The sequence below is a fragment of the Halichoerus grypus genome, chromosome 3, assembly GCF_964656455.1.
Source record: "Halichoerus grypus chromosome 3, mHalGry1.hap1.1, whole genome shotgun sequence".
Lineage (NCBI taxonomy): Eukaryota > Metazoa > Chordata > Mammalia > Carnivora > Phocidae > Halichoerus > Halichoerus grypus.
In genome coordinates, this window is record NC_135714.1 from 105,026,547 (window position 1) to 105,052,473 (window position 25,927).

Genomic DNA, 25,927 nt, shown 5'->3' on the forward strand with positions numbered 1-25,927 from the left:
CAAGAATCTGAGCTCTGGGTGGAATTGTTTGTTTAATGTTGTGATAATCATCAATTAGTCCTAACCAGTGGTCATGGTAGTACAAGATGTTCTGCCTCGACCACAATGCTCTAAAACTGGAACTCAATCACAAGAAAAAATTTGGCAGAAATTCAAACACTTGGAAGCTAAAGACCACTCTGCTCAAGAATGTTTGGGTCAACCAAGAAATCAAAGAAGAACTTAAACAATTCATGGAAATCAATGAGAACGAAAACACATCGGTCCAAAACCTATGGGATACTGCAAAGGCGGTCCTAAGGGGGAAATACATAGCCATCCAAGCCTCACTCAAAAAAATAGAAAAATCCCGAATTCACCAACTAACTCTACACCTTAAAGAACTAGAGAAAAAGCAACAAACAACGCCTAAGCCACGCATTAGAAGAGAAATAATTAAAATTAGAGCAGAAATCAATGAATTAGAAACCAGAAACACAGTAGATCAGATCAACGAAACTAGCAGTTGGTTCTTTGAAAGAATTAATAAGATTGATAAACCACTGGCCAGACTTATCCAAAAGAAAAGAGAAAGGACCCAAATTAATAAAATTATGAATGAAAGGGGAGAGAGCACAACTAACACCAAGGAAATAGAAACAATTATTAGAAATTATTATCAACAACTATATGCCAATAAACTGAGCAATCTGGATGAAATGGAGGCCTTCCTGGAAACCTATAAGCTGCCAAGACTGAAACAGGAAGAAATTGACAACCTGAATAGGCCAATAACCAGTAACGAGATTGAAGCAGTGATCAAAAACCTCCCAAAAAACAAGAGTCCAGGGCCTGATGGATTCCCTGGGGAATTCTACCAAACATTCAAAGAAGAAATAATACCTATTCTACTGAAGCTGTTTCAAAAAATAGAAACAGAAGGAAAACTTCCAAACTCATTCTATGAGGCCAGCATTACCTTAATCCCCAAACCAGGCAAAGACCCCATCAAAAAGGAGAATTTCAGACCGATATCCCTGATGAATATGGATTCCAAAATCCTCAACAAAATCCTAGCTAATAGGATCCAACAATACATTAAAAGGATCATCCACCACGACCAAGTGGGATTTATCCCCGGGATGCAAGGGTGGTTCAACATTCGCAAATCAATCAATGTGATAGAACACATTAATAAGAGGAGGGAGAAGAACCATATGGTCCTCTCAATTGATGCAGAAAAAGCATTTGACAAAATACAGCATCCTTTCCTGATTAAAACTCTCCAGAGTATAGGGATAGAGGGAACATTCCTCAAGCTCATAAAATCCATCTTTGAAAAACCCACAGCAAATATCATCCTCAATGGGGAAAAGCTGAGAGCCTTTCCCTTAAGATCAGGAACATGTCAAGGGTGCTCACTCTCACCACTGTTGTTCAACATAGTACTAGAAGTCCTAGCAACAGCAATCAGACAACAAAAAGAAATAAAAGGTATTCAAATTGGCAAAGAAGAAGTCAAACTCTCTCTTTTTGCAGACGACATGATACTTTATGTGGAAAACCCAAAAGACTCCACCCCCAAATTACTAGAACTCATACAGCAATTCAGTAATGTGGCAGAATACAAAATCAATGCACAGAAATCAGTTGCTTTCTTATACACTAACAATGCAACTGTAGAAAGAGAAATTAAAGAAACGATTCCATTTACAATAGCACCAAAAACCATAAGATACCTCGGAATAAACCTAACCAAAGAGGTAAAGGATCTATACTCTAGGAACTACAAAACACTCATGAAAGAAATTGAAGAAGACACAAAAAGATGGAAAAATATTCCATGCTCATGGATCGGAAGAATAAACATTGTTAAAATGTCTGTGCTACCCAGAGCAATCTATACCTTCAATGCCATCCCGATCAAAATTCCAATGACATTTTTCAAAGTGCTGGAACAAACAATCCTAAAATTTGTATGGAATCAGAAAAGACCCCGAATCGCCAAGGAAATGTTGAAAAAGAAAAACAAAGCTGGGGGCATCACGTTGCCCGATTTCAAGCTATATTACAAAGCTGTGATCACCAAGACAGTGTGGTACTGGCACAAAAACAGACATACAGACCAATGGAACAGAATAGAGAACCCAGATAGGGACCCTCAACTCTATGATCGAATAATCTTTGACAAAGCAGGAAAAAACATGCAATGGAAAAAAGACAGTCTCTTCAATAAATGGTGCTGGGGAAATTGGACAGCCACATGCAGAAGAATGAAACTCAACCATTCTCTAACACCATTCACAAAGATAAACTCAAAGTGGATGAAAGACTTCAATGTGAGACAGGAATCCATCAAAATCCTAGAGGAGAACATAGGCAGTAACCTCTTTGACATCGGCCACAGCAACTTCTTTCAAGTTACATCTCTAAAAGCTAGTGAAACAAAAGCAAAAATGAACTTTTGGGACTTCATCAAGATAAAAAGCTTCTGCACAGCAAAGGAAACAGTCAACAAAACAAAGAGGCAACCCACAGAATGGGAGAAGATATTTGCAAATGACACTACAGATAAAGGGCTGGTATCCAAAATCTATAAAGAACTTCTCAAACTCAACACCCAAAAAACAAATAATCAAGTCAAAAAGTGGGCAGAAGAGATGAACAGACACTTCTCTGAAGAAGACATACAAATGGCTAACAGACACATGAAAAAATGTTCATCATCATTAGCCATCAGGGAAATCCAAATCAAAACCACACTGAGATACCACCTTACACCAGTTAGAATGGCCAAAATGGACAGGGAAAGAAACAACAAATGTTGGAGAGGTTGTGGAGAAAGGGGAACCCTCTTACACTGTTGGTGGGAATGCAAGTTGGTACAGCCACTTTGGAAAACAGTGTGGAGGTGCCTCAAAAATTTAAAAATAGAGCTACCCTATGACCCAGCAATTGCACTACTGGGTATTTACCCCAAAGCCACAGATGTAGTGAAAAGAAGGGTCATATGCACCCCAATGTTCATAGCAGCAATGTCCGCAATAGCCAAACTGTGGAAAGAGCCGAGATGAATGGATAAAGAAGATGTGGTCCATGTATACAATGGAATATTACTCAGCCATCAGAGAAGATGAGTACCCAACTTTTACATCAACATGGATGGGACTGGAGGAGATTATGCTAAGCGAAATAAGTCAAGCAGAGAAAGTCAATTATCATATGGTTTCACTTATTTGTGGAACATAAGGAATAACATGGAGGACATTAGGAGAAGGAAGGGAAAAATGGGGGGGGGGGGAATTGGAGGGAGAGATGAACCATGAGAGACTATGGACCTGAGAAACAAACAGGGTTCTAGAGGGGAGGGGGGAGGGGGGATTGGTTAGCCTGGTGATGGGTATTAAGGAGGGCACGTACTGCATGGAGCACTGGGTGTTATACGAAAACAATGGATCGTGGATCACTACATCAAAAACTAATGATGTATTGTATGGTGACTAACATAATATAATAAAATTAAAAACTATAAAAAAAAAAAAAAAAGATGTTCTGCCTCAGAGGTTACCAAGGTCCAATACCAACTCATTATTAACTCAGCTCTGTCCTCTTTGGCTACAATATCTAGTACTACCCCCATCCATCCTGATATTGGGTCTGTGAGTGAGCCTCAAAACAATACTTGGCTTAGTTGCTCTACTGGAAGGTTTAACAAATATCTCTAGTTGTGGTATAAAAAGAAGAGTTAAGGTAGACATGAGTAGAAGCCTAGGTAATAGCCCACAGGAGGGAATATTAGGGACTAAACTTGTATTAGTTAAAGGTAGTGAAATGAGGGAAATGCATAAAGCATTTAGGAAGCAAGACTTACAGGATTAATTAGAGAAAAGAATCAAAGGTGACTAACAGGTAGCTACCTTGGGTTATGATAGTGCCATCAAGTGAGAGAAAAAAATATAAGCCAGTTTGAGGATAAAAGTAAATAAATCCAGTTTGGGATACGTTCAATATCAAGGACTTTTGAATCATCCAAGAAGAGATGTCAGCAGGTGGTAGTTGAATATACAAGTTCGGAGATGAGACCAAGAGAATATAGGAGATTATACTGTAGAATGTATAAAATGAGAAGAGTAAAGGGTCCAAGAAAGAAATATGGAACACCCAAATCTAAAAGGTAGACATAAGAAACAGAACAGAAATGATTGGAGAGAGATGTGTTCTGGAAACCAATGGAATAAAGAGCATTACCAAATGCAACTGAAAGGTTTGGGTCTATTGAGTTCAGCAATATGAAAGTCATTAGTGACTTCATTGAGAGCAGTATCAGTGGAGTAGTGAGGGCAAAATCTAGATTGTGGAGAACTGAAATGAAAATGGAAAGTGAGGTATTATTATAGAATTTTTATTTTACAGAATTATTATTATAGAATTTCTTTTAAGAAATTTGAACAAAAAAGGATAGAGATTAGATTGGTATCTGGAGAAATATTGGTAGGGTAGGGACTAGGATGGGAGACAAGCATGTTTATAGGCTGAGGAGGAAGAGTCAGAGGGAGAATGAAAATATACCGCAGGAAAATGGAGAAAGGAATTAGTCAACTATGAAGGAAGGTAACAGAGGATTGGGATTGTGAGCACAAAGTAAGGTTTGGCCTTCAGCTGAAGGAAAGGAGCCCTGTTCTCTTGCCTATTGAGGAAGAAATAAGGATCATAGTGGATATAGATGATTTTGTAGGTAGGGGGCCTGGGAAGTTGGAAGAAGGGGATTGGATTCAGTGATCCAAGTTGAGTTGCAAGCCTCAACTTGAGCCTATTTCATGAGTCTTTTATCTGATCCATAAAATTACTAAATCCATATATATCATGAACTGTCATAAGAATGAGTTTTACCCTTTACCATGTGTGGTATAGTACATGGACTTTACTGTCCAGTCCCTCTTTTTGAAAAATAATATGCAGAAATTCAAATTTTAAAAATGTAAACATACTGAGTTGAAGGTATCTATGGATCCTCTTAATGGAGTTGATCATCTAGACTAGTTTTCATTTTGTTGGAATTTCTCCTCAAGTGAAAATATCCATTATGTAACATTTTAATTAATATAGATCTATATGCATAAAGAGAAAGAAGAAGCTCTCTATATGTGGATGATCATATACTTATAGAAGGATTTTTTTTACTATAGATTAATACTATTTTCTAGATAAGAAAGACTGAATATACTGATGTGACAAATGATCCTTTAGTCTCCTAGTTTTACATACTTACTATTTAGGTCAGAACTTGTCTGTGTTAGTTATCTTGTCTATGCAACATATTTGCTCAAATGAAACTTCTACTTTTTCTTACATTCTGACCTACTTGATAATCTAGTATCATATTCGCTCACAAAGAATTATTCTGTATAGTATGTTAGCTGTAACTCAATGTAGTTCTTAAAGGGTTTTCTCAATTATTTTAATACTTGCCCTTCTGCAATGATCTGAAAACCATTTCCACTTTCCAGAAAGAATGCCTTTGTAATAGTGTTAAAGCTTCAGAATCTTAGAGTAAATTGATTGATCAGAGAAGATTTAACAGTGCCTGGCTCACAGTCTGTACTTAATGTCTGATGAGTGAAAGACTGAATGCATGCAGTTTCATTTTTGCGAAAATTTACTACACTGAAAACTGTGATTGTCTCTGGAAAGAAGTAGCCCATGTTCTTTTTAGAATAACTGAAACCACTGAATCTTAACTCTATTAACAAATACTTTTGAGTCCCAGGCACAAGACACTCAAGTAAAGAGACCTTGCTTACTTCCTTTTACGTTGGGTATGAGTTTTGATTTTTGATAACAAGTTTGGATCAGTGCTGGTTTGGACAAGGTTCAGATTAATTATATAAAAGAGTACATTTTTTAAAAAATCCCTATCATATCCTGTTACCCAGTTCTCTAACACAAGTGCTTTAGGCACTGATTTAATCTGGAAATGATCATTAGGTTCCCCATTAAAATAGTTCATGTATTTGAGAGGCTCTCTGGTAATGACAGAATATCATTCTTACATGAAAGAACTTGAGGCAATAATCTAGAATGAAGAGCCATCAATTGATCTCATGAGAGTTATCTGAAACATTTTGGTCAAAGTCAAGTTTACTGAGGGTCATATTTTCACTAAGAAGATTCCCAGAGTAAGTTCCAGGATTGGAATAAAAACAACTCATATACTGCTGTTTTAATTGAATTATATCTACCTTAGTTTTCTCCATAGTATGTTTTCTTCAGATAGACCCTTGGATGATTGTCTTTATTTATTTATTTATTTTTAAACCTCATGGTGTTCCAGTTACATGTAAACAACCACAAACAGTGACACTTTGTAAAATATCCCATTTCTACCCTTGAGTCTATGCGTTCACTTTTCTGGTAAATGACTTCGGGAGCCTACAGAAACCAAATGATGAGACCCCTAGAAGTAGTACAGATGAGTTTGCTAGCAGTGTTTGCATAAAGTTCTAGTAGCCTCTTCTATTGTCTTTGGTTTATTCTTTTAAAAGGTTCTTACCTACAATTGTGTCTTCTTTAGTTTAGCCTCTTTTGGGGCCAGGAAAATGACCTGGAGGAAATCTGACCTGTGGCAATCTGACTTACATTCTTAGCTAACTGACTTAATTGGCTTATGTCTTAATTTTTGTTTATGAAACCAAAAATATAAAGTATGTGATAAATGCATAAGTACAATATGATGCTTTTTCTTGGGTATGTACATTCCAGAAATGGGCTATATTTCCAAATTAGGGTGGCTTGTGTACTGAAGTTTTAAGGGGAAATTTTAAATCTTAATCTCTATGTTTCTTACATAAATGACATCTTGTGGACGCTGAAATAGACCTCAAGATTTAGGACCGTGGTAAAGAAATCTGAAATTTATTAATTATTTCCTTACTCCGAGTTCATATGGTCTCTGATTAAAAAGACCGTTTCTTTTGAAGCTTCATCTAGAAGAAATGTATATAAAATATATCTACAAATTGGCAGTACTGCAGGGATAAAGAGCTCAGTCTCAGGAATTAGGCAGACCTGGATTCGAATCCCATCTCTGACATTTACTAGCCCTATGACCCTCACACGTGTAGTTACAGTAATAGTACCTACTTCCTAGAGTCATTGTGAAGACTAAATTATTACCTGAATATTTTATCTCTAATATGAGTTAATACATGGCTGGTAAATTTTTTAAAGGTGTAGGAGTCATATTATTTAAAATACTAGATGTATCAAAACAAACTATTTTAGAAAGTGACATTTGGGGTGTTAAACCTTGAGTGAACATCCTGATACAGAGATAGCATATCTTTCAATCTGCAGGCTGCCAGTGGGCCCAGACAATGAAGCAGGAAGGGAAAACCTCCATGGACCAGTCACTTAACTCCTGGGCCTCAGTTTCCTCATACCTGTTTTGAGGATTATATGGGTTGCTAATTAAGTCTCTGTCTACTTTTGATACTTTGACTCTTTTTTATATGATTAATCATGCATACTTTATTTGTTTTTATTTGAGCATACTTGACACACAATGTTACACACAATTAGTTTCAGGTGTACAACATAGTGATTTGACAGCTCTATACCTTGTGCTGTGCTCACCACAAGTGTAGCCACCATCTGTCACCATACAACTATTAACTATATTCCTTATACTGTACCTTTTATTCCCATGATTTATTTCATAACTGGAAACCTGTGATGCTTTGACTTTAAAGCAAAAGAAAGATGAAAATAAAAGAACAAGGACTACAAAAAGTATGGAGGTAACCAAGAAGTCCTTCAGTAGGTGAATGGATAAATAAACTAGTACATTTAGACAATGGAATATTACTCCAAACTAAAAAAGAAATGGGCTCTCAAGCCATAAAAAGACATGGAAAAATCTTAAATGCACATTACTAACTGAAAGAAGTGAATTCTGAAAAGGCTACATACTCCATGATTCCAACTCTATGAAATTCTGGAAAAGGCAAAACTATAGAAACAGTAAAGAGATCAGTGGTTTCCCAGGTTATAAGGGAGGGAGGGATGAATAGGCAAAACACAGGGGCTTTTTAGGGCAGTGAAAATATTCTGTATGATAGTATAATGATGGATACATATTATTATACATTTGCCCAAACCCATAGAATGTACACCACCAGAAGAGTAAACCCTAATATAAACTATGAACCTTGGGTGCTAATGATGTGTCAGTGTGGATTCGATTGTAACAAATGTGCCACCCTGGTGGAGGGTGTTGATAATGGGGGATGCTGTGTGTGTGTAGGTACACAAGATATCTGTACTTCCCACTCCATTTTACTATGAGTCTAAAACTGCTCTAAAAAAATAAAGTCTACTAAAAAAAAAGAAGCAGCAGCAGCAGCAGGATGAGAGAAAATAAAAGGCTCCTCGCTGAGCCTGCCCTCATTCCCACTGCCTGTTGTACACACTCAGCCTTTGCATTCTCTGTGGCCCTCCCTCTCCTCCAGCCTCAGTCACATCCATGTGGATGGTTAAAGCAGCTTTTTTCCCTACAGTCAACTCCTAGAAACTGTGCCGTAAAGGAGACCATCACAAAACAGATCATTGTTGAAAGAATTGTATTTCCTTATACAAATGATATTATTTATAATGGAGGATTGCTTTCCTGCCCAAAACTTGACATCAAATAAGAACATATGCTCCAAGTTCTCTTTAATGAGCATGAGTATATACTATAACATCAGTCAGGATCCTGTATACCATGGGTGGATTGGTCCTTAAGAGATACAGCTCTGGAAATAATCATGTTTTATAACCATTTTTGGATAAGGTATTCCTTTTAAATCTTGTTTGGATCATTGTTACCCTTAGGATGCAGCCTGTCTGCACCAGCTGCCTCATGCAGCTACCCTTGTGGCCTGAGGGGCAGGGCACTATGACTGGCTTACCATAGGGTTGCAATGGTTGAGGAGCAGTTCCCTAAAGAAGGGGGCTTCATTTGCTCAGAGAACTAGGGAGAAGTACTGGGATTATCTACCCCCCCCAAAATAAAAATAATAAATGGAAGAAGAAAGAGATAGGAAAGGGAAGGGAAAAGAAAGAATGCCGTATTTCTCAGTTCAAGGCTGTGAGACAGCTACCAGGATGTTTTTACAAGACTTTCTCTTTTAATACAGAAAGAGAAAGTCCGTGTCTGTTCCATAACAGAACATTTAATATATAAACATTATTTTGCTTCCCAAAAACTATGAACATAGATGCCTTGCACTTTTATATTTCCTTTGTTTCTGATAGTCTAGGTCAGACGCTCCATAAAGTTTTTATCACCATGGGATCTGTAAAGCATATGTTCCACCAGAAAATCCTTCTAGTCACCAGCTCTCTGGTTTCCATAGAGGTGATGATGGAAACTTATGTATAATTCCAGACTAGCATTATGCTGCAAAGCATGTTTATAAAACGTTAAATTCTGATAAGGGGGATAATGTTTTAAAAATCATTCTTGATCCCTGACTAATACTGCACATTAATGGTTATGTAGCATTTGGCTTCAAAATTTCATACTACATAAACTTTGATTTCATACTAGTGTTAAATATTCTGCTAGAAAAAAGTAGAGATACTTGTCTTTTTTATAGGCTTAGAGAAGATCTGCTATATCTTTCAAATAAATGCTTCCTACCATTATTAGCATCTTCTTGTTCATCTACTGGGAAAAAAACAAAAAACAAATGCCAGTTTCTCTTACCCAGAGTCCAAAATTTAAGTCAAGCCCAGTTTCATAGGAATGTTCTGTGTAATGGGGAGTTAACTATCTTAAATCAGGGGTCAGCAAACTATGGTGTGCAGGTCAAATCTGCCCCACGGTCTGTTTTTGTAAGACCTGTAGGCTAAGAATAGTTTTCCATTTTTAAGTGTTTGAAGAAAAATCAAAAGTAGAAATAAGGGGTGCCTGAGTGGCTCAGTCAGTTAAGCATCTGCCTTCGGCTCAGGTCATGATCCCAGGGTCCTGGGATCGAGCCCCATGTCCGGCTCCCTGCTTAGTGGAGAGCCTGCTTCTCCCTCTCCCTCTGCCTACCACTCTGCCTACTTGTGCTCTCTCTCTATCTCTCTGTCAAATAAATAAATAAAATTAAAAAAAAAAAAAAGTAGAAATAAAATACATGAAATTCTAATTTCAGTGTCCATAAAGTTTTATTGGCACCCAGCTACCCACATTCATTTTCATATTGCCTATGGCTGCTTTCACACTACAGGGACAGATTTGAGTAGTTACAGGAGGGACTGTGTTCTCCACAAAGTCTAAAACATTTGCTGTCTGGCCCTTTAGAGAATAAATTTGCTGGCCCCTAATCTAAATAATTTCATCTACCACTCGGCCCACATACTTATACTCACTTCTTCTCCACTGCCCCTTCCTCTTTACCTCTTCACACAGGGACATTGTTTTGAATTTGGTAATTACAATTACAAAGACATCAAATTCTGAGCCTATAGTAACTCATAAGCGGAAACATGTTTTAATTTCCCTTTGACTTGTCAACTCTCTTCTCCCTGTCTGCTTTCCCTTTCCTCTGCCGCCTTTATATAGAGTTTCTAAGGCCATGCCATTTTCCCAACATGTTTTGTTTTTAAGGTGGGGGTTAGATCCTGATACATTTTTTAACTTCCATGGAAAGTTCCCTGTTAGTATGTGGTCCCATTTTTAACCTATTTGCAGACACCCCCGATTATCTAAAATCACTTTCACATGGGGCTGAGGTTAAGCTTTATTTCTCTTGGCATGTCTCTGCCACAGCAGACACTTCCTCTTTGCCTTGAAAGGACAAAACGATGCTCAGCTGTCTGGGCTTAGGCCCAGTGTTGGATTTCTACATTATTTAATTTCCTCCTGAAAATTGGAAGCAGGGCTTTCAGGAATGGAAGTCGGTAGTTTTCATTTGTTTAAGAACACTTTTAGGTCTAATATAATCATCAGTAGTAGATGTCAGCATGATTGGGGGTGACTTAAGGTAAAACAAATAAAGCATGAATACAAAGAAAATGACTTGACAATGGAGATCTGAAGTTTTTGAGTGATCATTATTGTATGTGTTATTAAGTTTTTTGTGCTAGTGTTCATTCAACAAACTTTTCTGAGCTACCTTTTGGGGCACCTGTCTTTACCCACTGGAGAAAAGAGCTTTTGCCATTATGTTATAGTTGAAATTTGGGGGTGATTAGAAGTTCGAGGGGGACTTAATGTAATCATTCCAGTAATTTTACAGAGGATTTTTGGTTTCTGTCGGAGCTGCTACTGCATTTTATCTCCACAATTAAGTTCATGCACATGCCAGGATATATATATATATATGTATATATATGCCAGAGTGGTTTGAAATTCTACAGCAGTAAACTCAGGAAATTAAAAATTAACTCTGGAAATACCATTTCTTGTTCTACATCCACTTTTGGGTAGTGTGTTCCTTTTCAGTTTTACTTAGATTGTTGTTACTCTTAGGTTACAACCTGTCTCCTTTTTACCACCAAAGTTCTCAAAAAGTCTGGCACACCTAGTGCCTCTACTTCCTCGCTTCAAATTCACTTCTCAAACGGCGGACGGCCTCTCCCTCCTGCCACCGCTGCTGAGCTGATCTCTCTGCCTGTTTCCTCATCTCCGATCCAGTAACCAGCTCCAGTCCTTGGCCTCCATGGCCTTTCTGCCCGTCTCCCAGAATTCATACCCCCTTCCCGAGACCTTCTTCCGGTTTCCTGTGGACTGTTTTAGGTTCCTCTAATTCTTCGTCTCATATACACACTCCTCCCTAGTATCAAGCTAAGCTAAAGTATTCCCAGAATTCTGTTTCTTGGACCTCTTCTCTCCCTACACTCTTAGCCTTTCCCTTCGCATCCTTCCTCGGTGCCTGAGATACTTGAAGAGAACTTAGAGGTGGTCTGAACTTCTGTGAAGGCCTGCTTAAGCTGGTGGATGTGACTCACAGACCGGACAGGCATTGAGAGGCCTTGGGGAAACAGCGTAAATGCACTTGGAGTACTTTAAAAAGTACCAGCACCCCATAGTCACTGAGGTCGCCCCTGGTCAGACATTCATCAGTCAAAAAGCCTTTTCGGAGCAGCAGTTTTGCAGAGCTCGGTATCCAGTGGTGTACTCAGAGCTAGGAACAAGCTGTGCTTGCCCATGAGTTGAGGATCCCTCTGCAGTGAGCCCCAGGATACTGTGCTCAGGGTAGTGATGGGGTCAAGAAAGGGAAGGGGTGGCCAAGGACAGACTGAATTCACACTTGAATATTTTCAGGAATTATTTGCAACCGCTCAGGAATATAGAATAGTATCCCAGCTGAGAGCTTTGTTTAACATTGCATTTAGCACGAATCTCTACTTAATCTCTACTATGTTGATCTGGTTACTGGGTACTTAGCGCAGCCCCGTACTGCCGAACGCCGGCCAAGAGCGCACTTAATCAGTCAGTAGTGGTCATAGCCAGCTCTGCTGGGTCTGCACCAGAACATGAGCGTACGAGTGTACTGGTTCTGAAGCTTGTGCGATAGTTGGGTTTTTTAGCGTTTGGTAAGCCTTATTATTCTACCAAAGTTAAGGACAGCACCTGCTCTAAGGCATAAAGGCCATATTTAGTCAAAAAAATAAATTGTTAGGACTGAAGTCCTAACTTTGGTTAACATTGTCAAATATCAGACCTTATTCTTTTCATTTATTCTCCTTCTTTCTTTCATTGTCCTCATTCATTCATTCAACACATATTTACTGAGTACCTGTTACATGCCTGGTAAGGTTCTAGGCACTAGAATATGTTAGCAAACAAAATAAACAAAAGTCTGTACTCTGTGTGTGCTTCATTTTTGTGAGGGGAACAAACCAACAAAATAAGTTAAAAAGCAATATATGGGGGGGTGCCTGACTGGTTCAGTCAGAGGAACACACGACTCTTGATTGCAGGGTCCTGATTTTGAGTCCTATGTTGGGTGTGGAGATTATTTAAAATAACTAAAACTTTAAAAAATCATAAAAGAGGGGTGCCTGGGTGGCTCAGTCATTAAGCATCTGCCTTCAGCTCAGGTCCTGATCCCGGGGTCCTGGGATCGAGCCCCGCATCGGTCTCCCTGCTCAGCGGGAAGCCTGCTTCTCCCTCTCCCACTCCCCCTGCTTCTCCCTCTCCCACTCCCCCTGCTTGTGTTCCTTCTCTCGCTGTGTCTCTCTCTGTCAAATAAATAAACAAAATATTTCTAAAAAATCATAAAAGTTAATTTAAAAAGAAAATGCAGTATATGTTACGGCAGTATCAAGATAGGGAGCAAAATAAAGCAAGAAAGGAAAAGAGGATTGCAAGGGAGGAGGCAGCAGTTGTAAATAAGGTGGCCAGGGAAAACCTCACTGAAAAGGTGACATTTGAGTAAAGACCTAAGGCAAGTTAGTTATCCAAGCAAAGAGCATTTCAGAAGAAGGAACAGGTGCCAATGCTTTGAACAAGACTGGTTTTTTTGTATTTAAGAACAGTCAAGAAGCCAGTGTCACTGGAGTGAAGAGACTGTGGGGGTGTTCCAGTGTCCAAGTGAAAAGAAAGTGGGAAAGCGTGATTGGTATCAAATGCTGCTGATGGATCAAGTATATTGAGAATTGAGGACTGACCATTGGATTATGATCTTGACAGAGCAGTTCACTAGAGGGTCACAAGTCTCATTTCAGTGGGTTTGAGTGAGAATTGGATGGAGAGGAACTAGAGAACAACAAATAAAGACAGCTCTTCCAAGGACTTTTGCTGGTGGAGGATTGAAGCAGGTCTGGAGACAAGGGAGGGATTATGCTTTTAAGATGAGTAACTGCAACATATTTTTATGCTGGTGGGAAAAGTTGATTGTATGTGGGGGGAACAATTATAGCAGCAAATCTTGACTTAGGAAAAAGACAATGAAATCCAGTACCTAAATAGAAGGACTGATCTTAGCAACCAAAATAGTTCATCCATCGAAACAGGAAGGGAAGGTAAGTGTGCAAGTACAAGTAAATGGAAGAGGGCAGATTGAATGGTGGTAGCATATTGAATGTTCTTTTCTGCCATGTAAATAAAGTTTATTTCCAGCATTTGAGTAAAATCTACAGTATCCCTGTCATATGTTCATTTACTCACTATCTCTAGAACTATCTCCATAATTGGCCAGCTTGTAAATAATTCATTTCTTTTTCCTTGTATTGAGCAAAAACCTGTCTCCTACAGCTTTGGTCCTAGTTCTGCTTCCTAGAGCCTAACAAGAATGACAATTTCAATCCTTCTCCAGGACTTGAGTCTTTCAAGTACTGGAGGGTTGACCTGATTCTTACTGCTGACCTCATTTATCCTGACTACCACACCTACCCCTCAGCATTTCTGTTGGCATGTGCTGTAAGCCCCCTCTCACATCTGATCACTTGCTCTCCTGACAGGGGCCAGGCTTATTTCATCAGTTTCATTTGTTAATCAGGACTCATTTGTCCTGGCCTTTGGGGTCTTTTTTCTCCTATGCTTGTTTTTTTCCCACATATTCAGTGTTTCTAACAAATATTTATGCCCAAGCGTGCCGGCAAGGTTTTTATCTAATGCATTTATCCTACAGACAAAGCATGGCTATTAAAGAACCACCTCCAATCCAACTTTTATCCACTAGTTAGTCCCTTGTGATAGGATTGTCAATTCTCAGTTTTCACATGACTCCAGGTAAATCAATATCTAATCCAGAAGATTTAGCCAGATTAAGTGATACAGGGCAAAGAAAAAAGGATATATTACCAATGGATTTAAGCCTGGGTGGCTGGGAGAATGGTGTATCCCTGAAAATGAGTTAGTGGGGCAGGCAGTTTGCAGATCAAGATGACACATCTGATGTTGAATATTTTGGGTTGTAGGTACCTGGAGAGAGGCCTGAGCAAAGATGAATATTTCAAAGACATTTGCATAGGAGTGATATTTGAAGAGATGAGAGTAGATTCATTTTTCAAGAGGTGACAGGTAAAAGACTAGAAACCAGAGGCCCAGAATAATGTATCTATATTGGAAATGTCTATGGCACGTAAGCATGTGATCTTCTGAGAATTAGAAGCTAGTCCTAGCACATTACCATGTACATGAAAAATTGATATAGGAGAACTACACTGGTTTGAATCACCAGGATAAAGAAGGGTCCTGATTTTCCTGTTATCACTTCCCAAATCCAAGCATGCTGCTGTGTTTGAGCTGACCTTAATCCCACTAGTATCCCCATTAGCACTACTACTGCCTTTACCATTCCAACAGAGTGCTAGTGGCAATAGTGATCACCAGGAGGCAGTGACTGAGTGTGAGCTTCAACAGCCAGGTTTCAGAGAAAATCCAGGTGAGTTCTGTAGCACAAAGCCACTTGGCCATGTGGAGAGCTTGAGAGGTGACTAGAGCTGGTAGAGGCTGGAGGCCTTCAAAGGCTGGTTGGAGCTGAGAAAAGTGGAAAATTGTAAGAACAGAGGCAAATAAAGGAGACAGAAAATATGATTTTTAAGTACTCACCTTTTCGGGGCACGTGGGTGGCTCAGTCGTAAGCGTCTGCCTTTGGCTCAGGTCATGATCCCAGGGTCCTGGGATCGAGCCCCGCATTGGGTTCCCAGCTCAGCGGGAAGCCTGCTTCTCCCTCTCCCACTCCCCCTGCTTGTGTTCCCTCTCTCGCTCTCTGTCAAATAAATAAATAAAATCTTTAAAAAAAAAAAAAAAAAAGACTCACCTTTTCTAAAATTTTGAATGAGCAGTGGTTAAAAAACAAGATTCTATAATCCTATCCATCCTACAGTGAATAGGAGCATCTTACCAGTTCTTTGCTTTTTACTTTTGTACTACTTGACCATTTTAGACTTTGATCAACATATAAATGAATCTTAAAAGGGAACAAAAGACTGGAAATAACTCAAATGTACAGTATTTGGGACCTGATTGAATAAACTATGCAGTTGTAAACAAAATAAGAAATAGCTCTCTGTATAGCTTTAAAGTGATTTCTGGGATAAATTGTTATGTAAAAAAGGCAAGGCAGAGAAAAGTGTGAATAGCATGCTAACAAAGAGAATGGCAAGAGGGGGTAGGAAAGCTTCCCTTTGTAAATATATCCCAGCCAATAAATGGAGAGGGAATAACAAATAAGATAGCACCATTTTGCTATCTTTAATGAAGTAAAGGACTTAGACAATCACAAGTGACTATTAAACCATAAAAGACTACTAAACCCTATGTATTCCACTATCACATATGAAGTATTTGTTCCCAAAACATCAAACCACTCAAGCCTCTAGATCTTATTGTGAGTTTACAGGAAATACAGGAGACAGAGGAACATGTTAAATCACACACAGAGATGCTATCAAGAAAATAAAGAATGTGGGAAACTGTATAGGACATATAATCTAGTTTCTTTAATATAAATTGTAAGGAAGAGAGGGAAAGAATTTTTTAGAAATGAGATACATTAATACAAGGTGTGGGTCTTATTTTGATCTCAATCTAAACAAAATAGCTATGGAATACATTTATGAATAATTGGCAAAATTTTAATACTGACTAAATATTGATAATATTAAGGAATTGCTATTTTTAATGTGAAATAATGATGTGGTTATGCTTTTTAAAAAAAGAAACATTCCTTTAGGGGCGCCTGGGTGGCTCAGTTAAGCATCTGCCTTCAGCTCAGGTCATAATCCCAGGGTCCTGGGATCGAGCCCCACATTGGGCTCCCTGCTGAGCAGGGAGTGTGCTTCTCCCTCTCCCTCTGCCTGCCGTTCTCCTGCTTGTGCTCTCTCTCTGGCTCTGTCAAATAAATAAATAAAATCTTTTAAAAAAATTCCTTTAGACATATGCTGAAATATTTATGGATTAAATGCTGTGATTCTGGGATTTGCTTCAAAAAACTAGTGCTGTGTTGGGGTGAGGATGAGAGTGTAGATGAAACAAGATTGGCCATGGGTTGCTCGTTGCTAGAGCTGGGGATCAGGCGAGTGAGAGTTCACTGTATGTTACTCTCTCTTACTATGGTGTATGTTTGAATTTTCTCTAGTATAAAAAGAAAATAAAGGGGGGGTAATTATTGTCTCCCTAAATGTTTGCTAAGGATTTTAGTCTCCTCTATCTCCCCTTTCTCCTCCGTTCTCAGGGGCAAGAATTGGGCAAGTTTACAAAGTAGGGTGGCACTGTTGTGAAAGACACTGCCAATCCTCTTTTAGCCACTTAGCTGGTAGAATGAAGTCAGAGTACTCCAAGCTTTGAATGCTGTCTATTTCATTCCCCCCTCCCTGCTCCGTAAGCCTTGTCAACACGTATTTCCAGTTATATGCACTTCCAGTTACAATTGAATTTAGGGACTGTCTCCAAATAAAATTTCCATAAACTTCCAAACTAAACAGCTCCAGACTTGAGGCTTGTATCTATTAACTATTTATGACCCCTCCCCCACAAAAAAGTTGAGTTTTTGTTTGCTTGCTTTTCTGATTTTCACTGTGACTTCTCCAGTTGCTAAGAAAGAGAATGGTATAACACAAAGATAACTTTGACCATAACCCATGTTGAAATCATCATCATTCGAAAGAATAGCTTTAATTTTTCCTATAGATTCCATAATTATTTCCAAAGAAATTGACTGGTGGCCCCTAAGGCTTTTCAACTTTATCATATTTTGGATAATATCTGTGGCCTGGAAATCAGATGTACAGCTCAGAATGTTATCTGGACCCCGACGAGCAGCGAGGTCTAAGAAAATGGCAGTTGGGAGCAAGGGAGGCAGTTGTACCACTGGGCATGAGTTCCAGAGTGGCACCTTCTCAACAGAACGGTTAGAGGTACTATGCTCTAAATGTTGCCAAGACAGCATTTGAGAGGAAGCAATATATAAGCCACGTAAGTTGACTTAGCCATAGGGGAGGATAAAAGCCACTTTTTACATTCTCTCTCTCTTTCCCTCCACCCACCAACATAAGCCTGCCTTAAATCACCTGTACTTCCAGCCTCCAAGAATCTTTACCTCCTGCCCCCAAAAAACTGCGGAGTTGCTATATCATCACAGTGTGACCGCACACACACACAGTTGATTTGGTACAGAGGAATGAGCTCCCTCAACTTTCCCCATCTTCATAACCTCTTCCCCAGCCACAGTGATTGGGCCAGGCTACTCAGACACTTTCCACAGGAGTTTTCATTACTGGAACTGAGAAAATGAGGACTTTGTGGTGACTGAAGCTGTAAGATATAAAATGTTTGCCATGTTTTCTTCCATGTGGGGAAAACCACTCTGTAGTTAAGGAGGAATAAAACTCAACCAAGGACAGAGAGAAGCAGAGATCAAAATTATGGAGAGAGAATCCTGATAGCATCCCAGTCTCTGGTTCCAGTTGGTCTGCTGAGCCCAGCCTCACTCTTGTCCTTAGGTTCTGTTAGATTCAATAATATCCTTATAATGAATACCTCCTTTTGATTCAAATTAGGTTTCTGTCCCTAGCAGTTTAGCCCTAATACACAGCAGATGTCACAGCTGATTGCACATATTTGCAGACATAATTGAGAAGCTGAGGCAGAATTCAGTCCACCTTGCTCAGAGGCATTCACAAATGTAGTGTGAAAACTACTCATGAGTCTCCTTTGATTAAAGTTAGCCTGGTCGCATTTGTTATGGCAATTAAAGAATACATAGCCTTAAAATGTTTTCAAGACTTGGGTTTCTTCTTAAATCAAAAGTGTTCATTAAAAGATTGATATAAAAATTTAATAATTCTGAGGTTAACCTAAAACTTAGCCTAATCTTCCATGGGAACATTTGTATATGTGTGTGTGGGTTTTAAATTCCACAAATACTAGTAAAATGAGCAGTCGGCAGAAAGATGTTTTAAAATATTTTGTTTCAGCATGTAAAATCTCGTTTTATTACAGAAATCTTTTGTTAAAGGCACAGCCATGCTGGGTTGCTGCCAGAGTGATGGGATTTTAAAAGCTCAGTTAATTTTATTTTATTTAATTTATTTATTTTTAAGATTTTATTATTTATTAGAGAGAGAGAGAGAGAGAGAGAGCACAAGTAGGCAGAGTGGCAGGCAGAGGAAGAGGGAGAAACAGGCTCCCCGCTGAGCAGGGAGCCGGATGTGGGGCTCGATCCCAAGACCCCAGGATCAATGACCTGAGCCGAAGGCAGCCGCTTAATGGACTGAGCCACCCAGGCGCCCCGGAAGCTCAGTTAATTTTAAAAGATTTACAAATGCTGGGCTTCAGAACTACTGTTGGTAAAATGTACTTCACACTTTTTAAAGACTATTATTTATTTACTTATTTATTTTATAGAGATAGCACAAAGGAGGGAAGGGGGACAGGGACAAGCAGACTGAGCACAGAACCCCATGTGGGGCTCGATCCCACAACCCTGAGATCACAACCTGAGCCGAAATCAGGAGTCGGCTGCTCAACCCACAGAGTCACCCACGTGCCCCTTTAGTATAGTGCTTAAACTCACATCACATCTTGTGAGCTTACATTGTATCTGCAAATGAATGTACACATGCATGTGTGCTTATGTGTGTATGTGCATATACATAGTTGTCTACATTCCTATGTATGTGTGTATATGTTTATTTCAAAGAGAACAGAGTGGGGTGGGGGGAAGAGAACAGGACAGACCTGTAAAATAATCCAGAATTTCCCTTGGCTTTCATATTCTTTGGTGTAAATATGGAATGAATACAAAAGACATCTTGAACACACTGTAGGAAAGGTGGTACGGGTTTATTTCCAGTTAGACACCAGCATGCTAAAGTAGAGGTGCTCATTACCAAGGTGTACCCTATCTAAAGTCTAGTGATTAGATCTCCACATGAAGAAGTACACTCATAAGAGGAAGTCTTGACACTTGCTTCCGTTTTCTCTACTTTACATCATAGAGTGCTTTTATGTGCATATTTATCATTTATAATGGAAGATTGCAAAATCAGTTTCATTGTATCGTAATCCCCTTGTGTTCAGTTGATTCATCTCTATGAAAAAAAATTCCGTTCATTAGAAATGTCTACTGGTTTCTTTCCAATGATACATTTTTTGATGATTAGAAATCTGAGGAAAGCTCACCTAGTATAAAATGAGGTAGAAGTATGGATACAGTCTTGAAATACACATACTCAAATTCACTCAATTTTATGTCTTTAGGTTTTAAGAACTAGATGAATAATCTGTGCTTTAAAAATTCACCATTAGCTCTTTACATGTACCAACTGCTGCATTTCTGGTAACCAAACCAGTCCCACTGGTTTAAGGCACCTTTTAAATTTTTTTTGAAACATGATTTCTTTATTATCAGTAGGTAGTTTTATCTACCGTCTTTTCCCACAACCCTTTCCATATCTGTTGATTGCTCTGCTGGCTTTTCTCGTAGTTTTAAAGTTTAGTCTTTACAAGTAGACATTTTTCAGTCTTTCCTTGGGAGACTTTCTGGCTTTTTCATTGCTGAACTTGACATAAGCCTTATTGTGTCATAAGCATTTTTGCAAAGGAGTTTGGGTAACAGTAGTTAAGAAGGAATGGTTAGGTTTCATAGTCCAACTTAATGGTCAGAAGAGAGATACATACGAGTGTTTTGGTTAAAGCCTTCATAAGCTGAATTATCTTTATTCCCCACCTTGACCTGGATTGTGAGTAACTAATGAAAATGATTGTGTTATGTGGCTTTTACAGGTATTTGTAACTTCTACTAAGTTATAATCACATATATATTTTTTTTATTGTCAAAAGGTAAGAGCTGTAGCTCACTAATGGCTTTCAAATCAGTAAAATCAATTTCCTTTTTTTTTTTTTTTAATGGACATGCAGTAAATAGAGTTCAAAGTGTGTCTCACTCCTTACAAGACAATAGGCCATATAATTTTGCAGATAAGAAAACAAACCCATCAGTTTCCAAATACCCTGTATGTAATGTTATTACCAAATATCAAAACCTATATTAGGTATTTAAATCTGAAAATTCATTTATGGGTTAACTAAAATTACACATAGTTAATATTTGTCACTTGTAAATTCTAATCTCATCGTGGGTACTTGACTTTTCATTCCTTAACTAGCGGGCTTAAGTTTGCAGTCTTAGTGTATTACCTTAGCTTTTTTTTAATAAGTGAAATAGGATATTGGGCTTTAGGTTCCTCTTCATATCAATAAAGACCTAAGTAAGTTATACCTAGGGGCAGCTGTTGAATGTTTAAAAGGTACAAGGGGAAGGTCTAAAAAAGCAAAAACTACTTTCCCTTTACAGTGATTAACTCCATATTGTAACTCCTATACTCCTCAACTGTGATAATTCTAGCCAAATTACATTCTGGAAAGAGGAAGATAGATATTATTATGAAGCATTCATAGGACTTAAGGTTTGAAATATAGTTATTATAGAACAGTGGTTCTTAAGCCTTTTGGGGTAATGGTTTCTTTTTAGAATATGATGAACACTTTGAACCATCTCTCTAGAAAAAAAGAAAATTTATATGTAAGTTTTCATAGGTTTCATGATATCCTTAGACCCATCTGGATATCCAGGGAGCCTAGGTTAAAAATCTTTGTTATATGGCCAATAAATGCACAAAACTGGTGATGTTTTGTATAAAATATGATATGCATAAAATAAGTACAAGATAAGTAATTGTATAGTCTTTTCACTCCCTGTCATGTGCTGATGGTATACTTGATGTTCGCTCACCAGGACCTATCTTCAGATGCCCCTCAGCTAGCTACAAATTGTCAGGTCATTTTTTTCTGTTTAACACAGATAGCCATTAACACCATACCATACTCTTTAAAATGATTTTATTTTTTTAAAGATTTTATTTATTTATTTGACAGAGAGAGGCACAGTGAGAGCAGGAACACAAGCAGGGGGAGTGGGAGAGGGAGAAGCAGGCTTCCTGCCGAGCAGGGAGCCCGACGTGAGGCTCGATCCCAGGACCCTGGGATCATGACCTGAGCCGAAGGCAGACACTTAACAACTGAGCCACCCAGGTGCCCCTCTTTAAAATTGTTTTAAAGAGGTGCCATGCAAGACTGCTGATAGCTGGACCAGCATGCAGCTGCTCAGAGAATGGAAAAAGAGAAAGGAATTTATTAGAGATTAAGACTGGTAGGGTGGCTGAAATGGATGAAGGTGGTCAAAAGGTACAAAAATCCAGTTAAGAAATAAGTATTTCCTGGAGCTGTAATGTATAGCATAGTGACTATAGTTAATAAGAGTGTATTGTATATTTGAAAATCATTAAGAGATCTTAAAAGTCCTTATCACAAGAAAAAAAATGTGTGTGCGGTGAGGATAGGTGTTATACTGTGGTGATCGTTTCACAATATATACATGTATTGAATCATGTCATATACCTGAAACTAATATAATGTCATATGTCAATTATAGTTCAAAAAAAAAAAAAAAGGACTGGCTGTAAAGGGGGATAAGTTTCTAACTCCCAAATACTCCACTTTGTGAATGTTCAAAGATCCCAAACTAGACAAAATCCAAAGAAGGCTACCCAGGGCATCTGTGAGGCTACAGAGTTTCAGAGGAGGCATTTTTATGTTTGTGTTGGTAGGGCAAGATATGGGGGCTGGCAGTGAAGATGGCTGACAGGTGAGGAAGCATAGGGTGTCGTTTAACACCACTACCTACACCCTCCACACCCCCACGACCCCCCCACCCCAGCCATTATCTCCCTATCTTCCACAACACTGGCACGGAGAACCAAACCCTCCAGACTTAGAGGGGAGTCCTACAGCAAGCTGACCTTTGCTGGGTCTCGTCTCCCAAAAACGTGCCCTGCCCTGCTCTTCTCTCCTCTTTGCCTGGGGCCAACCTCAAGCTCTCCCATTCCTGGATGCTTTTACCCAAAGTCTTGTGCCTCTTCCAGCTTTCTGGCCATAGCTTGGTCATCAGCCTTACAAGATTCACAAATACACACCTCAATTTAGGATGACCCATTGTTCTCAAGACATTTTTACTTTTTTAGTCCATAGTAGACAATTATCTTGGCTGCAGTTGTCACAGCACTGTGTGTGTGTGTGTGTGTGTGTGTGTGTGTGTGTGTGTGTATTTTTAAGGCAAAAACTAATTTATATCACTGTTCAGAGATACCTCAGCAGGAGACCTTTTTGCAGATTCCCAGAGGTCAAGGGACATGCTAACCTGGTATGTTTGAGTAGAGCAGAGTAGACTAAAGAGCCTCCATGGGACTTCCAGTCTAGAGAGGGAGATAGACATTTACCACAAATAACTCTATATCCCTGCTGACAATTATAATAGAATAGAATAGATCAAGTTCCTACCAGACCATAAAACAAGTGATCCTAAAGCAATCAGGCCTGGGGAGTTAGTGAAGTTGCCTCCAGGAATGCCTCCAAATGGAAACATTTACACTGAACCTTGAAGAGTAAATAGATTAGCCAGTACTTTGCACATCTTGTTTCATGAAAGCATTTTGTTTTCTTCACTGCTGTGTAGAAGTACCTGGTACCTTGTACCTGGTACCTTGTAGGTGGTCAATAAAGACTTCTTGGATAAAGGAATGAATAGGGGTTCAACATCTATTTGCCCTCTCACCCCTCTCCTTCCTTACCACATGGTTCCTGCTTTCTCTTCCATTCCCATACCAGTTGGTATGTTTTTTTCAAAATTAAAAATACCCTTTTTGATCTTGTATGGTTCAATTAATGTTAGAAACATTTGAGAGGGGTGCCTGGGTGGCTCAGTCATTAAGCGTCTGCCTTCGGTTCAGGTCATGATCCCAGGGTCCTGGGATCGAGCCCCGCATCGGGCTCCCTGCTCAGCGGGAAGCCTGCTTCTCCCTCTCCCACTCCCCCTGCTTGTGTTCCCTCTCGCGCTGTGTCTCTCTCTCTCTAATAAATAAATAAAATCTTAAAAAAAAAAAAAACATTTAAGATTCCCCTAAGTGCTGATGGTTGTAGAAACAATAAGAATGCAAATTCCAGGTCTTTCCTGCCCCAAGGCTCTGTGGAATGATAGATCCCTTTGTAAATTTTTTAAAAAGTAAGAACTAGTCTGGCCTTCTCCATGCAGATAGTCATGAGAGGTTGCACACTTGATGTACATATATTTTAGAAACCTCAGAATAACTTTAAATCAGCAAAATTAAGCAACCAAGGGTTTTCCACCTTCTTTAATGTCATTATGCTTTAATGTTTTTTTTACAGAAATTTTTACTTTCTTTTGACTCAGTACCTCGTGTGGCATTCTAGGTAGTATGACCCTAACATAATCCCAGAGGTAAAGCATGACCCTAACATAATCCCAGGTGGATTGATTATCCTAAGGTTTATTCTGCAGACAATCCAAGGGAATTTAACCCAAGGGCAATAGTTAGGTAGTTTCCTTAAATCTGAAATTTGCCCCCCAAAAGCCTCACTTCTAGCCTCATCACGTTGTGGTGAGGTGTCATTTTGAAGTGCCCTGAAGAAGTGCGGCTGGCCTCCGCTCTGAATTCCCGGCGCCCGCGCTGTGCTGCGCTCTGAGCGGCTTAAGATCTTGGCAGCGCGGGGCTCCCCTGGCCGTGCGTGCCTGCCGGTGCGTGCCTGCCCGTGGCAGTGTGGCTTCCATCTGCTGTTCTGCGGCCCGGAGCCTGCTGCGCTGCCTTCAGGCACATCCTTCATGCCCGGCCACTCAGCCACCTTTCGGCGCGCCTCAGTGGGCCGGGGAGAATGGGCCCAGGGCGCCCACGGGAGCACATAATCTCCCAGGTAGCCTCCTCCTTGAAGCACCTCCAGCGCACGCTGTTCGCAAACAGCAGGACGCCCCTCGCTCCTGGGCTCCTAATCCCTCCGACGCACAGGGGAAGGAGGTCGCGGGGCTGTGAAAGAGACAAGAAAGGCGAGGGGCCGGCCGGGCGGGAGCGCACACAATGTCCGCCCGCGGCCGCCGGCGGCTGCGCCACAATCAGCGCCAGCTGCAGCCCAATTAAGCTCAACAGGTCACAGGTGTTCCAGACAGAAGATTCTTTTTCACAAAACCACTTTCTTGAAAGTACCTAAGACTTTTTAAAGCACTGCAGCCCATTTCTTTTGGTAGATTCTTTAAAGCTATTTAGTACCCTTGAAATACAAAGAAGCTGAAAAGCACATTTAGGCCTCACTGGAAGGCGCGCTTTCTTCTTGCCAAACAGCAGGAGCCGCGGCGCCGCCGCCGCGGGGCCCGGGACGCACAGCCCGGGCTCAGCGTGGACCCTTGCAGCTGCCCCGGGCAGGGCAGGGCCGGCTCTCGTCCGCGGCCCGGGCTCTGCGCGCACACTGCTCGGTGCTCGCGCAGGTAACTGGCGCCAGGCCCTCTCCGTGTTCTCAGCATGACAATCCCGAGGCGGCCGGGAGCCCAGGAAACTAGGGAGATGCATTCAGCTGTCCAGAGCCACGTTTCTCGTCCTGTGAGGTCACTCTATAAATCAGCCTTCTCTCCTAGCACATTGAAAATTGCCGACTTCTTCCTCTCCTCGGATCCGAGGGCTTCCTTTGCCTGCAGAGTGGGGGTGATGGGAACCAAGCAGAACTTCAGCCGTGGGCTAAGCTGCCTTCAGAACTTTGTTATCCTCCCGCCTTTCAGAGGACACAGATAACCTCTGCGAGGCAGTTAGGAAGGAACGTGGTGACGGTTCGGTTAGAATCTCAGCCTGCCTGTCAGAAGTGAGCAGTTCTTAGCTCCCCTGTTAGGCCTCCTTGGGGCAGCATGCGTTTTTCCCAACCTTACAAGCCGCTGGTGGGTTTGTGTTCCTGATGTCCTTCTCATAATCTGCTTACAGTCAACAGAAAAGAAGGGCACATACTAGGCTTTATCTGGAAAATGGAAGCAACTGTACTTAAATTAATATTGGGGTTCCTAGTCTGTCAGTGCCCCCAGAAAAGAACATGGTGCTACTGTGAAACTGGAGAGAACAAGGGCAGGGGTATAGC

At 40.1% G+C, this 25,927-nt stretch overlaps 1 protein-coding gene across 2 annotated transcripts in view; it reads left to right on the top strand.

Annotated features, from left to right (window-relative positions):
* The window catches only part of AFG2A (AAA ATPase AFG2A), a 335,659-nt gene that overhangs the window by 302,064 nt on the left and 7,668 nt on the right, over positions 1 to 25,927 (top strand). The gene's annotated exons all lie outside the window — the stretch shown is intronic.